Source organism: Hyla sarda, chromosome 11, assembly GCF_029499605.1.
Source record: "Hyla sarda isolate aHylSar1 chromosome 11, aHylSar1.hap1, whole genome shotgun sequence".
In the NCBI taxonomy this organism is placed as follows: Eukaryota; Metazoa; Chordata; class Amphibia; order Anura; family Hylidae; genus Hyla; species Hyla sarda.
The window spans coordinates 92,591,493-92,606,866 of NC_079199.1; the positions used below are offsets into that span (position 1 = coordinate 92,591,493).

Consider the following 15,374-nt stretch of genomic DNA (forward strand, 5'->3'; position numbering starts at 1 on the left):
AGCGGAGAAGAAATGCAGGCACTAGGCTGCTACAGACACTGGGAGGGGGGAACCTACTGCAATGGGCCATAGCAGTAGGTCCCCAGACCAGAGGAGCAATGGACCACTAAAGCGGAGCAGTATAGAGGCCTTCAACTATATGGGGGAAGTGAGGAGGCCAACTACTGTATGGCGACACATAGTGGGCCTACAATTACAGAACATGGTGAACATGGTGGTTGCCTTAAACTACTGTATATGGGGCAGTGTGGGGGCCAACTACTGTATAGGGGGCAGTGTGGTGGCCACCTACTACTATATGGAAGCAGTATGGGAGCCTACAACTATATGGTGGCACAGAGGATGCCTACTAATATTTGAGGGCAGCTCACTACTATATGGGGCAGTATGGGAGCCTAAAACTTTTTTTTTTGGGGGGGGGGCGGGGGGCACAGAGGTGGCTTAACTACAAACCGGCACTATTACTGTGGTGGGCATAGTGTTGGAGAAAGGAGTCTAAAATGTTGGTTTGGCAGGTACAGTGGAGACGATTCTTAATGGGTGGAGAGAAATCTTAATGGGTGGTCTGGACCGGATAGTAACGAAAAGGAAAAGTAAATGACCCAATCAGAGAAGATATGTCCTGTGAATCAGGAGCCCTAGGGACATAAGGAGAGTTGCAGGCAGGGCCGGATCATCATTGGTGCTCCTGGAGCACCTGCTCCGGGCCCCGTGTCCGCAGGGGGCCCCATCACATTCGGGACGTCCCTGCGGGCTGCTCAGTGGCGGATCGGGGGGGGGGGCATTTTAAAACAGTGACTAGCATCGGCTCCTGTGGGCCCGGACTCCTCCTGCTTTTTCTGTTTTTTATATTTCCTTACCTGGCCGCGCTCGGCAGGCTCAGGTGATGCGTCGGGTCTTGTGGGATGTGACGAGTGACGTCTCCTGCAGCTCCTCTGCACGGCATCAGGGACGTCACTCATCATTTCCTGCAGCTGCGGCCGCTACAGGGCACAGTTTTCTTCATTACACCCCAGCGCTGCAGGAAATGATGAGTGACGTCCCTGACGCCGTGCAGAGGAGCCGCAGAAGACGTCACTCGTCACAGCCCACGAGGCCCGACGCATCACCTGAGCCTGCCGAGCGCGGCCAGGTAAGGAAATATGAAAAATAGAAAAGGCAGGAGGAGGGGGGAGCAATGAGCAGGGGAGGATTATGAGTGGCGCTTTTACCCTGTACCCCAATTTGAGGCTCTAGCTGTTACAAAACTACAACTCCTATAATGCCTGAAGATCTCCAGACATATTGGGTGTCGTAGCTTTGCAACAGCTGGAAAGAGTGAAGTAATTTTAGACCATGCAGCCCATCTTATTTTATCGGGGGCCTGACTCCTGTTCCACTCAGTGGAAGGGAAGGGGGACTGTGGGGGGGCCTGTCGGGGGGGGGGCATCATAATGAAGTGCTCCGTCTTCCCGGCAGCCTTCATCTGGCCCAGGTTGCAGGGGTGCTAAGGAGAGCATATGAAGTAAAGAAAAGCACAATTTGCAACTATATTAATTACAAACATATCACTAATATGGGGGGTACAACATTTTGGAAATGGGCTGCCAGTGGGTACTTAGGCAAAAAAAGATCTGGCTCCAGAAAGTTAAACAGATTTGTAAATTAGTTCTATTAAAAAATCTTAATCCTTTTAGAACTTATGAGCTGCTGAAATTGAGTTGTTCTTTTCTGTCTAAGTGCTCTCTGATGACTAGTGTTGAGCGGCATAGGCCATATTCGAATTCGCGAATATTCGCGAATATATGGACATATATTCGCGAATATTCGCATATTCGTTATATTCTCGTTTTATTTTCGCATATGCGTAAATTCGCGTATCCGAAAATTAACATATGTGAATATTAGCATACACAAAACTAACACACGCGAAAATTCGCATATGCGAAAATTAGCATATGCTAATTTTCGTATATGCGAATTATCGCACGCCAGTCTCACACAGTAGTATTACAGCCTTCTTTACACCACACAAGCTGGAAGCAGAGAGGGATGATCACTGTGATGTGTACTGTGAAGAAAAAATAAAAAAAAAAGAATATTCGTAATTACGAATATATAGCGCTATATTCGCGAAATTCGCGAATTCGCGAATATGCGATATTCGCGAATAATATTCGAATTGCGAATATTCGCGGGCAACACTACTGATGACACCTGTCTCGGGAACGGTCCAGAGTAGAAGAAACTCCTCATAGCAAACCTCTTCTACTCTGTGCAGCTCCCAAGACAAGCAGAGATGTAAGCAGAGAGCACAGTTGCCAGACAGAAAAGAACAACTCAACTTCAGCAGCTGATAATTATTGTAAGGATTAATATTTTTTAATAGAAGTAATTTACAAATCTGTTTAACTTTCTGGAGCCAGTTGATATAAAAAATAATAATAAAAAAAAGGTTTTCCCTTGAATACCCCTTTAATACACTCCATCTTTTCTGTTAATTCTAAACATTATTTCATGAAATAACACGCTGTACTGCATTCAGATTCCATCAAATTATCCAGACAAGGAAATAATTTGCATTTCATATTGTCAACTAAGATTCCATTTGCATCTTTCCATTTTAGCTTTTATTCTTTCTCTCTCTCTGTAATATGTGTTTTATAATAAAAAAGACAATTGACAAGAAAAAATGTAACATTACCTCTTTAAGGTTATTGTACTTTCTGATGGTTGTATGAATAGGATATCATCACATTATACTAGATTACAACACTGGGGAAAACCCAAGAGCCTAAACATCTGTGAAGTGTTAACCTGTGCCTTGGGCAGTTTACATTCCAAAGAGAAGACACAACTTGATATCTTACAATGATCTGAGGATTTGTGTCAGTAATATCTTACGGGATTGAAAATGTTATCCCCTATCCTAAGGATAGGGGATAAGTTTCAGATCGCGGGGGGTCCGACTGCTGGGGCCCCCCACGATCTCCCGTACGGGGCCTGCACTTATCCCCTGCACTCACAGCTGTCAATCAAGGAAGTGTCCATGACATAGGTGATGATGCATGGACACAGCAGGACTAGTATGTGTCCAAGCAGGCAGGGGGCCAGTTGTTTGACTGGCTTTTTGAGTATGAACTACTGAAAAACTTCTAATGAAAGCCAATGCAAAACCTATTGGTTTTGCATACTTTACAACATATCAAAAGTGTTTGTATCTGACAGCGTCCATTTAAGCATTAGCACTAGGAGTAGACTTGAGGGAGCTGTCATGTCGGGCAGGGATAGAGTGCAGCCCTGATCTCGCCCACTCCCTCTGTCTTTGCCTACTTGCGTACCCACTCTACACAGCGGGTCCACAACCACAGTGCCGGTCCCTTTCTGATTCAGTGAGGGACAGTCTCAGGTCAAAACAATAAACTACAAAAACTGACAAAGGTTGGGAAACAGCTGGAGGCACACAAAACTTACATAAATAAACCTAAACACACACACTGAATGTGAAGTCATTGAGCCGAGTCAAAGCCAGGAGGGAGCGGAGTACAATAACAGAGCCAAAGAGTGGTCAATAGCCAAGCCAAAAAGTCACAGAACCAGATTACAGTATAAGTACTGAGATTGCTAGTTACAGTTACAAGAACTTTCACAGGCAAGGTAAAGACTTCCTTATATATCCCTGTGCACGCATGCGGCTCTTTCAAACCTTTGCCACGACTCCGCTCCGGTCTGAGACTCCGCTGGCAGCCCCTGGGTCCGGGCCTGATGTCAGTGACGACGTCCTCCTCCGCGCAGGAGTACGTCTTACGTCACTGAAGGGGCAGCCCTCCGCTGCTGACGCCACAGAGGCTGTGGATAGCGGTACCCAGTCTGGGCAGCATGGCGGCCGGTAAGGGAGTGGCGAGCGGGTGACAAAATGAAGGGCCGGGTTATCATGAGGGGCCGGGGGACTCGGGGGGGGGGGAGATTTTAATGAGTGACTGTGGGCGGGGGAACCACCAGGGGTAATTAGGTAAATGTATGGCTGGCCCAGGATCATGTAGTAGGGTCAAGACCTGCCCAGGGGGGTTTAAATTGAACCCCCCTGATCCCCCTGTGGTATTTTCATTGAGATTCTCCTCCCCCTCTAATCAGGGCACAAATGGATCAGGGGAGAATTAAATTGGCTGGGGGGGGAAATTACAATCAGAGTGCCTCCAGCTGTTGCCTTTGGCTATCCAGGCATGCTGGGAGTTGTAGTTTTGCAACAGCTAAAGAGCCCCAGGGTAGGGGAAGGTGCTCTACATTGTTTCCCTATCAGACTGCCTCCAGCTGTTGCAAAACTACAACTCCCAGCATGCCCGAACAGCCTTTGGCTATCCGGGTATGCTGGGAGTTGTAGTTTTGCAACAGCTAAAGAGCCCCAGGGTAGGGGGAAGTGCTCTGTTTCCCAATCAGGGTGCCTCCAGCTGTTGCAGCTGCCCCTTTTGCTCCACATTAAAGACAGGCCTGAGTAGGACCCTCATCATCCACCAGCAACACCCCCCCCCCCCTCCAGCAGTCCCATTAACCAGGTAAATTAAATATTTTAATTAGCTATTAATTTGCAAAAATATATTTTACATTGTTAAGTGAAAGTCCTTTTTTTCTTCAGATTGACAGCTGACTTCACGATCCTGTATATATAGCATTAAGGTAAGAAACAATATATGCAGTGTTATATTTGTTTTAAATGTCACAATGGTTTTGCGGCTCCCATTTTTTTTTTTCCTTCGGAAACGGGTCCAAGTGGCTCTTTTTGTCGTAAAGGTTGCAGACCCCTGAGCTAGCAGGAGGATTCTAATTGGTTCAGCAAGCTAAACCACACCCAGAAGCACTGAGGCGTAGTCCCAGCAACAAAATAACAACAGGGCTAGAAAGCATTAATCCTACGGGTTCTGGCAGAACCAGTCATCACAGGAGCTTTCCGAAAGTTTGGCTCGCAGAACTTCGTAAAGTGTTTGCATTGCTGCACAACACAACTTAACTGTTTTGTCACAGTAAACTAGCAAATCCGTTGGTGTAATGTAACATCTTGCTGAGCTGAGCACTATGCACTGGCCCAGCAGGGAAGGAGTTAATTAGCGCTGCAGACCCTCTTCATGTGTAATCCCACCTCCAGTGATGACTTTACAAGGGGCTGGCTGAGGTACACAAGAAGAGACCTAGACCAGTGACAAGATGGAAAGTATTACTCTCTTCACGGTATACATTATACAGCAATATAAATGTCTGTAATGTATACACCCCCCCCCCCCCCCAAAAGAGTTCACTAGTGCTGCCTAGCAGCGCTAATTAAAAGGGAACTCCGGTGGCTCACTCAACTCTAACAGATGGTTTTGCCAAGTTTGAGCAGGTTTCTCCAAGGTTAGAGGACTGTGTTGAGTAAACAGACATTGGAAACCTCTGAGGGTATGTACCGAGGTCAGTGAGACTTATGTCCATGTGTAGGTGGAAACAAGGTGGAGCCAAATACCATTCAATTGGTACTTTGGATCCTGAATTAGGAGTAAATTGTCCAAAATTAAATTAATTTTGCTGGAGATCTTGTAGTGCTTGCTGCAGAACCCAGTCCTCACTATGTGGGTGTTAGGCTCATTTCACACTGTGCTAAGCAAATATATTTTATTCCAAACTTCTTATTTCATCCTATTGTGCGTGAAAATTTCACATATGTAAAACATTCCATCTCTTCAAGGAAATATCTTATTTTACATTTAAATCAAAAGATAATAATGGATCAGGAAATAACAATGTAATATATCTTACAATAGAAAATATAGAATTACAGAAGTAGTGTCACGATGCCGGCTGGCAGGTAGTGGATCCTCTGTGCCAGAGAGGGATTGGCGTGGACCGTGCTAGAGGATCGGTTCTAAGTCACTACTGGTTTTCACCAGAGCCCGCCGCAAAGCGGGATGGTCTTGCTGCGGCGGTAGTGACCAGGTCGTATCCCCTAGCAACGGCTCAACCTCTCTGGCTGCTGAAGATAGGCGCGGTACAAGGGAGTAGACAGAAGCAAGGTCGGACGTAGCAGAAGGTCGGGGCAGGCAGCAAGGATCGTAGTCAGGGGCAACGGCAGAAGGTCTGGAATCACAGGCAAGGAACACACAAGGAACGCTTTCACTGGCACTAGGGCAACAAGATCCGGCGAGGGAGTGAAGGGGAAGTGAGGTGATATAGGGAAGTGCACAGGTGTAAACACTAATTGGAACCACTGCACCAATCAGCGGTGCAGTGGCCCTTTAAATCGCAAAGACCCGGCGCGCGCGCGCCCTAGGGAGCGGGGCCGCGCGCGCCGGGACAGAACTGACGGGGAGCGAGTAAGGTACGGGAGCCGGGGTGCGCATCGCGAGCGGGCGCTACCCGCATCGCGAATCGCATCCCGGCCGGAGGTAGTAACGCAGCGCCCCGGGTCCGTGGAACCGACCGGGGCGCTGCAGTGAGGGAAGTGTAGCGAGCGCTCCGGGGAGGAGCGGGGACCCGGAGCGCTCGGCGTAACAGTACCCCCCCCCCTTGGGTCTCCCCCTCTTCTTGGGGCCTGAGAACCTGAGGATCAGACTTTTGTCCAGGATATTGTCCTCAGGTTCCCAGGACCTCTCTTCTGGACCACAACCCTCCCAATCCACTAAAAAAAAAGTTCTTCCCCTGACCTTTTTAGAGGCCAAAATCTCTTTGACAGAGAAGATGTCCGAGGAGCCGGAAACAGGAGTGGGAGGAACAGATTTAGGAGAAAAACGGTTGAGGATGAGAGGTTTAAGAAGAGAGACGTGAAAGGCATTAGGGATACGAAGAGAAGGAGGAAGAAGAAGTTTGTAAGAGACAGGATTAATTTGACACAAAACTTTAAAAGGACCAAGATAGCGTGGTCCCAACTTATAGCTCGGGACACGGAAACGGACATATTTAGCGGAGAGCCATACCTTGTCTCCAGGGGAAAAAATGGGAGGAGCTCTTCTTTTCTTATCTGCGAATCTCTTCATGCGAGAAGAAGCCTGTAAGAGAGAATTTTGGGTCTCTTTCCATATGGTGGAAAGATCACGAGAAATTTCATCCACAGCGGGCAGACCAGAGGGCAAGGGGGTAGGGAGGGGGGGAAGAGGGTGACGGCCGTACACCACGAAAAACGGAGATTTGGAGGAAGATTCAGAGATTCTGAAATTATACGAGAATTCGGCCCAAGGTAGAAGATCTGCCCAGTCATCCTGGCGGGAGGAAACAAAATGTCGTAAATAGTCACCCAAGATCTGGTTAATTCTCTCTACTTGTCCATTGGATTGAGGATGGTATGCAGAAGAAAAATTTAATTTAATCTTGAGTTGTTTACAGAGAGCCCTCCAGAATTTAGACACAAATTGGACGCCTCTATCCGAGACGATCTGTGTAGGCAACCCGTGAAGACGAAAAATGTGTACAAAAAATTGTTTAGCCAACTGAGGCGCTGAAGGAAGACCAGGAAGAGGGATGAAATGTGCCATTTTGGAGAATCGATCAACGACCACCCAAATAACAGTGTTGCCATGGGATGGGGGTAAGTCAGTAATAAAATCCATACCAATCAGAGACCAAGGTTGTTCGGGGACAGGTAGAGGATGAAGAAAACCAGCGGGCTTCTGGCGAGGAGTCTTATCCCGGGCACAGATAGTGCAGGCTCGCACAAAGTCCACCACATCAGTCTCTAGAGTCGGCCACCAATAGAAGCGAGAGATGAGTTGCACAGATTTCTTGATGCCCGCATGACCTGCGAGATGGGAGGAGTGACCCCATTTGAGGATCCCAAGGCGTTGGCGTGGAGAAACAAAGGTCTTTCCTGGAGGAGTTTGCCTGATGGAGGCTGGAGAAGTGGAAATCAGGCAGTCAGGAGGAATGATGTGTTGAGGAGAGAGTTCAATTTCAGAGGCATCTGAGGAACGAGAGAGAGCATCGGCCCTAATGTTTTTATCAGCAGGCCGAAAGTGAATTTCAAAATTAAATCGGGCAAAGAACAGAGACCACCTGGCCTGACGAGGATTCAGCCGTTGGGCAGACTGGAGGTAGGAGAGGTTCTTGTGATCGGTGTAAATAATAACTGGAAATCTTGATCCCTCCAGCAGATGCCTCCATTCCTCAAGTGCTAATTTAATGGCTAGAAGCTCTCGATCCCCGATGGAGTAGTTCCTCTCCGCCGGAGAGAAGGTCCTGGAAAAAAAACCACAAGTAACAGCATGCCCGGAAGAGTTTTTTTGTAGAAGGACAGCTCCAGCTCCCACTGAGGAGGCATCAACCTCCAATAGGAAGGGTTTAGATGGGTCAGGTCTGGAGAGCACGGGAGCCGAAGAAAAGGCAGACTTGAGTCGTTTAAAGGCGTCTTCCGCTTGAGGAGGCCAAGACTTGGGATCGGCATTTTTTTTTGTTAAAGCCACAATAGGAGCCACAATGGTAGAAAAATGTGGAATAAATTGCCTGTAATAATTGGCGAACCCCAAAAAACGTTGGATGGCACGGAGTCCGGAGGGGCGTGGCCAATCTAAGACGGCAGAGAGTTTATCTGGGTCCATTTGTAGTCCCTGGCCAGAGACCAAGTATCCTAGAAAAGGAAGAGATTGGCATTCAAACAGACATTTCTCTATTTTGGCATAGAGTTGATTATCACGAAGTCTCTGAAGAACCATACGGACATGCTGGCGGTGTTCTTCAAGATTGGCAGAAAAAATCAGGATATCGTCCAGATATACAACAACACAGGAGTATAGTAGATCACGAAAAATTTCATTAACAAAGTCTTGGAAGACGGCAGGGGCGTTGCATAGACCAAAGGGCATGACCAGATACTCAAAGTGTCCATCTCTGGTGTTAAATGCCGTTTTCCATTCATCCCCCTCTCTGATGCGGATGAGATTATAAGCACCTCTTAAGTCCAGTTTGGTAAAAATATGGGCACCTTGGAGACGATCAAAGAGTTCAGAGATGAGGGGTAGGGGGTAGCGGTTCTTAACCGTGATTTTATTAAGACCGCGGTAGTCAATGCAAGGACGTAGAGAGCCATCTTTTTTGGACACAAAGAAAAATCCGGCTCCGGCAGGAGAGGAGGATTTACGGATAAAGCCCTTTTTTAAATTTTCTTGGACGTATTCAGACATGGCAAGAGTCTCTGGGACGGACAGAGGATAGATTCTGCCCCGGGGTGGAGTAGTGCCCGGGAGGAGGTCAATGGGACAATCATAAGGCCTGTGAGGAGGTAGAGTCTCAGCTTGTTTTTTGCAAAAAACGTCCGCAAAGTCCATATAGGCCTTAGGGAGACCGGTTACATGAGGAAGCACAGGGACACGGCAGGGTTTACTGGGAACCGGTTTTAAGCAGTCCTTGGAACAAGAGGGCCCCCAACTCTTGATCTCCCCAGTGGACCAATCCAGGATTGGGGAATGGAGTTGAAGCCAGGGAAGTCCAAGAAGGATTTCAGAAGTGCAATTGGGGAGAACCAACAGTTCAATCCTCTCGTGATGAGATCCGATGCACATTAGAAGGGGCTCCGTGCGGAAACGTATAGTACAGTCCAATCTTTCATTGTTTACACAATTGATGTAGAGGGGTCTGGCGAGACTGGTCACCGGGATGTTGAACCTGTTGACGAGGGAGGCTAAGATGAAATTTCCTGCAGATCCAGAGTCCAAGAAGGCCACAGCAGAGAAGGAGAAGGCAGAGGCAGACATCCGCACAGGCACAGTAAGACGTGGAGAAGCAGAGTAGACATCAAGGACTGTCTCACCTTTGTGCGGAGTCAGCGGACGTCTTTCCAGGCGGGGAGGACGGATAGGACAATCCTTCAGGAAGTGTTCGGTACTAGCACAGTACAGGCAGAGATTCTCCATGCGGCGTCGTGTCCTCTCTTGGGGTGTCAGGCGAGACCGGTCGACCTGCATAGCCTCCACGGCGGGAGGCACAGGAACAGATTGCAGGGGACCAGAGGAGAGAGGAGCCGGGGAGAAGAAACGCCTCGTGCGAACAGAGTCCATATCCTGGCGGAGCTCCTGACGCCGTTCGGAAAAACGCATGTCAATGCGAGTGGCAAGATGGATGAGTTCATGTAGGTTAGCAGGGATTTCTCGTGCGGCCAGAACATCTTTAATGTTGCTGGATAGGCCTTTTTTAAAGGTCGCGCAGAGTGCCTCATTATTCCAGGATAATTCTGAAGCAAGGGTACGGAACTGTACGGCATACTCGCCAACGGAAGAATTACCCTGGACCAGGTTCAACAGGGCAGTCTCAGCAGAAGAGGCTCGGGCAGGTTCCTCAAAGACACTTCGAATTTCCGAGAAGAAGGAGTGTACAGAGGCAGTGACGGGGTCATTGCGGTCCCAGAGCGGTGTGGCCCAAGCCAGGGCTTTTCCAGACAGCAGGCTGACTACGAAAGCCACCTTAGACCTTTCAGTGGGGAACTGGTCCGACATCATCTCCAAGTGTAATGAACATTGGGAAAGAAAGCCACGGCAAAACTTAGAGTCCCCATCAAATTTATCCGGCAAGGATAGTCGTATTCCAGAAGCGGCCACTCGCTGCGGAGGAGGTACAGGAGCTGGCGGAGGAGATGATTGCTGGAGCTGTGGTAGTAACTGTTGTAGCATAACAGTCAGTTGAGACAGCTGTTGGCCTTGTTGCGCAATCTGTTGTGACTGCTGGGCGACCACCGTGGTGAGGTCAGCGACAACTGGCAGAGGAACTTCAGCGGGATCCATGGCCGGATCTACTGTCACGATGCCGGCTGGCAGGTAGTGGATCCTCTGTGCCAGAGAGGGATTGGCGTGGACCGTGCTAGAGGATCGGTTCTAAGTCACTACTGGTTTTCACCAGAGCCCGCCGCAAAGCGGGATGGTCTTGCTGCGGCGGTAGTGACCAGGTCGTATCCCCTAGCAACGGCTCAACCTCTCTGGCTGCTGAAGATAGGCGCGGTACAAGGGAGTAGACAGAAGCAAGGTCGGACGTAGCAGAAGGTCGGGGCAGGCAGCAAGGATCGTAGTCAGGGGCAACGGCAGAAGGTCTGGAATCACAGGCAAGGAACACACAAGGAACGCTTTCACTGGCACTAGGGCAACAAGATCCGGCGAGGGAGTGAAGGGGAAGTGAGGTGATATAGGGAAGTGCACAGGTGTAAACACTAATTGGAACCACTGCACCAATCAGCGGTGCAGTGGCCCTTTAAATCGCAAAGACCCGGCGCGCGCGCGCCCTAGGGAGCGGGGCCGCGCGCGCCGGGACAGAACTGACGGGGAGCGAGTAAGGTACGGGAGCCGGGGTGCGCATCGCGAGCGGGCGCTACCCGCATCGCGAATCGCATCCCGGCCGGAGGTAGTAACGCAGCGCCCCGGGTCCGTGGAACCGACCGGGGCGCTGCAGTGAGGGAAGTGTAGCGAGCGCTCCGGGGAGGAGCGGGGACCCGGAGCGCTCGGCGTAACAAGTAGGAAAACAAATCAGTTGGGAAAGTTTCTGCATGGAGAAAAACTCTTCCCTTAGACATCTTAGTTTATATACCTTAACTTACTCTGACATAATAATAAAGACAACTTTAGGGAAAGTACAGGATCAATTTCATTTTTTTGTCTCTTCTGAGAATATCCATTGTAGCCCCTGATTGGTTAGCACATAGTCTGGACGGGCTTTATAAGCAATGCAAGAATGCGGCAAGTTGTATTCTAAAGGCTCAAACCAGGAGAAAACAGCAAAAGAAGCAAAAAAAAACTAAGAGCAATATGGATATGAGAATCCCGGTGGTTCTCTTGGCCTGTGTGATTTGTTTTGGCAACAGTATACCATTACCATCCCAACCGGTAAGACTCTACTGATCATGTATTACCTTCCATTCACTTACCATTTTACACCATTTATACATAAAGGATATCTGCAGGGGAAAACACTTATCCTTTATGCACAGGATAGGAGATAAGTGTTTGATCGTGGGGGGTCCAAAAGCTGGGACCACCGATCTGCCGTGGCTCTTCCATACTGGAGGCGTGATGGCCGCAGCGTGACGTCATGCCTCCTCCATGTAACTCTATGGTAGAGACAGGGAGGCAGCGCTCTTGCCTCTCCCATAGAACTGTATGGGGATGTGGGGGGGGAGGGGGCGTAACCGTCGACCTCTCAGATAAGAGCGACATCCAATCATGCACAGCATGGGTACTAAAATAAGAAGGGAAACAAGAAATATGGGTAAAAACTTTTTCAGGTAAAACCCCTTCAAAAAACAAGGGAGCACTCCTTTCGCCTGTACAAAAAAAAAAAAAAAATGGTTTAGTCCCCCGGGATAGTAAGACATTTTTACCATAGATACATTCTTATCCTTAAATTTGAGAATTTCTAAAATAGGCAACTAATAAATAATTTTAACATTAACGTTTCACTATCAACATTTTGCAGGAACCTGTTACAAAGAAAGTCAGTAATGGTAAGTAAAGGCGCATACTTTTTATTAGAGGGTCAATTATTTTATATATATATATATATATATATATATATATATATATATATTGTATTTGTAAGTTATGAAATGTATTTATTAACCAACTGTAATGTTGGTTTTTGTCCCAGCCTCATTACCCCCAGCCCTTGACATTCCATCCCGTAATTAGCCGTCCTTGGGTAGGAGAGTCTTAGGTCCTCTTGTGTTCTTCCCTCGAGCCTGCCTGATGGCTGGGTGGTCTTGTCTGCCAGGGGCCAGGAAAGGAGTAGAAGCACAGGATGGCATAGTCAAACCTACACAAGTACCCACTAAGGGAAAAGGGGAGAAAAGTAGTGTCAGTTAGCTGGGTCTTTAACTGAAAGGTTTGTCGGGGACAGAATCAGATCCAAACGGATAGTCAATGTCAGAGCCAAGGTCAAAAGTAAAAAGAGAACATCAGGCACAAAGTCAGAACACCTATGAAAGGTCAAAGGCTAAAATCAGGGGTCAGGGTGCAAGGGGTGCAACATCAATAGCTGGTTCAGGAGATGCCCGAGTGTTGTACTCAGGTATCTTCGTCGCTCCCATAGAAATATATGGATTGTGGGGGATCCAAGTGGTCAGACCCCCCAATGGAAACATGTCCTCCATCCTGTAGAAAGGGACAAAGTTGTTTTCACTGGAAAACCTCATTTATATAGTTTGGGAGTATATGAACAGTGATTGTCACAGAAAATAGACATTGATGACTATAGATTTATGTGGCATCCAGTCTGTACCTGTGAGCGTTCTAGTGGGCGTCAAATAATAGCTCCATTAACCCACTATTTGCTGATCTTTATGTAAGGGTGTATTAACCCAATATTTGTTTATATTTTTGATCCAACTATTTGGTTACTGGATTATAATTATACAACAAGTGAACTTTTTAAGTACTTATTTGTGCTCTGATCATTTTTCTAGGCGTACTCTGGGTGTGCTTTATGTTTTTTTTTTATGTTCTGATGACTCTACAAAACTTGTCGAGAAGAGTGAAACAGGTTGAGGAACCAGAGAAAGATAGAATTCCTCCCCATTAAGCATCCCCACACAGTCATACCCAGTTACAGTAATCATTTTATACATCTACCTTGAGAGAGTAGTGGATGCATGGAATAGGCTTCCAGCAGAAGTGGTAGCTGCCAATACAGTGAAGGAGATTAAAGGAGTACTCCATCCCTAAACATCTTATTCCCTATCAAAAAGATAGGGGATAAGATGTCTGATTGTGGAAGTCCTGCCACTGGGACATCCCCCCCCCCCCCCCCCCCCCCGCGATCTATGCTGCAGCATCCCAGTCATGCAATGCACGGAGCAAACTTCACTCCGTGCCAGATGACTAGTGATGCGACGCCGGAGGCTCATGATGTCACGGCCACGCCCCCATGATGTCACACCCTCCATCTCAACGCAAGTCTATGGGAGGGGGCGTGGCTGCCGCCACACCCCCTCCCATAGACTTGCATTGAGGGGGTGTGGCGTGACATCAGGAGGGGCATGGCCATGATGTCACGAGCCTCCGACGCAGTATCCTTTGGTTAGGGGATAAGATGTCTAGGGGCAGAGTTCCCCTTTAATCATGCATCATACAAGATAGGGACAAGGACTATTCATAGTGTTCAGGATATTGGGCAGACTAGATGGGCCAAATGGTTCTTCTCTGCTGACACATTCTATGTTTCAATGTTGTACTTTTTACTTTTTATGCACACTTCTTTACTTGTATAAATAGTTTATACTAGATAGTGGTGTCATTTTATGGTTGATGGTGACCATGATCTTTATTGTATGTACCTAAAAATAGTCTTATCAATCCATAGTAAATGTTAGGCCTACAAAAATAATAACTTTTTTTGTCCACAGGAAACAATGAATTCCCGGGATTTGGAAATATCTTCAATAGAGCGTCCCCAATAAACACAGGTAAGATCTATTATTTAAAGCTTTGCCCCATGATTAAATCTTACATTTCTCCATTAGATTAGGCAAAACATAGAATTTTTTTCAATTGGAATTATTAAGGGTTAAAAAAGCTCCTGGGTGTAGCTATTACTGTTCCATATTTGTTTTGGAGTTTTTTTGATTCCATCTCCGAACTTCCACAGGATGGGGGACAATTATAATTTGTGTCTATGCCTGTGATGGCGCACGCCTAGACTAGACAGGCAGTCTATGATGCCCTGTTCACATAGCAGAAACATCAAATCTGGTGTCTGCAATTGGCATGTCTATTCTTTCTGTGGACTCTGCACAGAAACGCATTGCCGTCTATGAGAGGGTGGATTTCCGAGTGGTCCTAGCGCCGGGATGTTCCGCTGTCAGGGGAATGTGGGCACAGAGGTTTTCAGTGCAGACATTCCCCCGTGTAAACATAGCCTGAGACATTGGCAGCCAGAATGGAGTGGTATACTGGTAGCGTGATGAAGTCAATTGGTTTGAATTCAGATCAGACCCCTAAATCTATATATATATATATATATATATATATATATATATATATTTATATATATATATATAACTCAATGTGTGTGTGTATGTTCCAGCATCACGTCCAAACAGCTAAAGATACAGTATTAACATGAAACTTGGCACACATGTTACTTATATGTCAAAAACAAACATAGGATAGGTAATTTAACCCTTACTCACCCCCCATTTGCCAGGGTCTGGGTTTTTGTTTAAAGTCCCATACAAGTCAATGGGAAATATATGTTACTGCATAACTTCCAAACGTCTGGAGATATTTCGATAATACTTGGTCACATGTTACTTATATGTCCACTTAAAATATAGGCTAGTTAATTTAACCCTTAACTACCCCCGTTGGTGAGGGTCTGGGTTTTTGTTTAAAGTCCCATGCAAATCAATGGGAAATGCTGGAGATATTTCAATACCTGGTACACAGGAGGTCGGGATAGGAGGTCGG

General features: G+C 47.2%; 1 protein-coding gene across 1 annotated transcript in view; it reads left to right on the forward strand.

The window, feature by feature from the left end:
- Positions 1–15,374, forward strand: part of LOC130295301 (embryonic protein UVS.2-like) — a 60,780-nt gene that overhangs the window by 14,547 nt on the left and 30,859 nt on the right. The window contains exons 2-3 of the mRNA XM_056545931.1: positions 12,388–12,415; positions 14,312–14,371. The gene's annotated coding sequence lies outside the window, so the exon portion shown is untranslated. The remainder of the gene's footprint in view (positions 1–12,387; positions 12,416–14,311; positions 14,372–15,374) is intronic.